A 464-nucleotide genomic window follows, 5' to 3' on the forward strand; every position below is an offset into this window, starting at 1 on the left:
GCCGCACTTGGGGCCTTTGCACAGAGGGAACCAGGACAAGAGGGAGCTGCACCGAAGGGCTCAGAAGGCAGTTTGGAGGGGCAAGGAATCAGCAGCTCTGTCTCCCCGTGGCAGAGGGGGGCTGCAATAGAGGAATCAGCAAGAGTGGAAAGGGTGAAGCTTTTTCATTCACAACAGTCCCCAATGGATCCCAGGTACCCCATGAAGCAGAGGTGCAGCTTGCCAAGGTGGGACCGGGGGGCACAGGCAGAGCAAGCCTGAGCCTTTCCATTGCTCAAACTTATTCTGGGGAGCACAGGCACCCCCACAGTGCTTGGCTGACCCAGATGCACTACGGGGCTCAGCTCAGGAACCCTCCAAGTTTGAGGGGCTTCACTTTGCACCAGGCACTGAACAGCCCTGGGCTGTGCCAGCATCACAGCTGGCACAGGAGGCGCAGGCGATGCTCGAAATACCTGCGGGCT

The sequence above is a fragment of the Buceros rhinoceros genome, unplaced genomic scaffold (assembly GCF_000710305.1).
Source record: "Buceros rhinoceros silvestris isolate BGI_N320 unplaced genomic scaffold, ASM71030v1 scaffold19916, whole genome shotgun sequence".
In the NCBI taxonomy this organism is placed as follows: Eukaryota; Metazoa; Chordata; class Aves; order Bucerotiformes; family Bucerotidae; genus Buceros; species Buceros rhinoceros.